This window comes from Sinocyclocheilus anshuiensis, unplaced genomic scaffold (genome assembly GCF_001515605.1).
Source record: "Sinocyclocheilus anshuiensis isolate Anshui unplaced genomic scaffold, SAMN03320099.WGS_v1.1 scaffold951, whole genome shotgun sequence".
In the NCBI taxonomy this organism is placed as follows: domain Eukaryota; kingdom Metazoa; phylum Chordata; class Actinopteri; order Cypriniformes; family Cyprinidae; genus Sinocyclocheilus; species Sinocyclocheilus anshuiensis.
In genome coordinates, this window is record NW_015546073.1 from 376,400 (window position 1) to 377,953 (window position 1,554).

Below are 1,554 nucleotides of genomic sequence, written 5' to 3' on the forward strand. Positions count from 1 at the left end.
GTAAAATCAGGGTCAATGAGAGATTCATTCTGTCTCAGCATCATGTCTTTGTGCTTGAGTCCGGCCTGAGGACTTTGTTCACATCACAAGTAATGTTGTCTTTTTTGCTAGAAAAAGAGAAAAAACCCTCTGGTGTGACAGATCCTGCATTGATAACACTCTTTACAGTAAACCTTACTCTCCTCATCCTCTTCTTACTCATCCTCCACTTCTTACATGTACTCTTCCTCCTCTCTATCTCAGATTGTTTCCATCTATTGTTCGTATCATCATTCAGTCTCCTGTGCCACTTGTGCACTCTGAACTGGCTCATATTTTGTACAGCTGGTTTGATCACATCATTAGACACAAATGTGACTTTTGCCGCTTGTGTTTAGCATTTTGCAGCACAAATGCATCACAACATGATAAGTGTTTAAGTGAATGAGAATGTGTTTAGAGTTTTGCAAAAAGAGTGCATGAGATTTGCAAATAGAGCCTAACTGCCTGAACATGTTTAAGGTTTAGCAGAAAGAGTGCTTTATTTGACAAATTGGTTTAAGCTAGTGAGAATTTGGTTCTGAGATTGGGGTTTAGTGTTTTAGCAATTCAGAAAAACTGTAATATAGAATACAAATATTAAAAATAAAATGTTATTAGATATCATGATATGTTTTTTTCAATTTATATGATCAGACAGAAATCTTATTACTGCTGAAACTTGGCCATGCTTAAAAGACAGTAAATTAGGCTTTTACATACAGTTTTTATTAAACAATTTGAAATACTATGTTATAAAAGTGTCACAATGACAACAATTTCTTAATTTATTTTAGGAGTACAAAATCAATCAATAGTTACAGATATTTAAAAAGGAATAACGACACACATACCTGTAATGATATAGTATCACCTTTTCTCACGTTTATTTGTGATTACAGGTCTTTGCTTAACAACGTCCATTAGGGCTTTTTGTCTAAAAGTGCAGATCCATCAATCAATATTGCTTGATAATCAGCCTTTTAATAGCTGCAGTTCGGAGTAATGGCCGTGGCGAAAGGTAGCGTGCCGAAAGGTGAATGCTACAACAGAAACTAACCCCTAACCCTAAACAATTAGAAAGACCTTTATCCACGTCCCCTACCTTTCGGCACGCCCTAATCTTTCACCACGCCCACTGCTCCAGCCTGTAATTATCGAGATGGTCTTAACTGCAGAACACAAGTCAAGGGGGCGTGGTTGGATCCAAATCCAACTCCTCCCACCTTGCATTTACCTAAACCTACCCGTCTCCTCTCCACCCCCTAATCCCTAAACCCACCCATCTCCACCCCTAAACCTACCAAACTCCACCCCTAGATGTGGATCCAACCACGGCCCCTGGATCTTGAGTTCTGCAGTGAGGGGCTACTGCAATTATCCCTACTTGCTTTAATGACAAACCTCCGGTAAACTTCTGCATTCTGTTTGTGTACATAGCTAATATAAGTGAAGCTAATATTAAACATAATGTTAATAAATACAGTGGGTACGGAAAGTATTCAGACCCCCTTCAATTTTTCACTCTTTGTTATA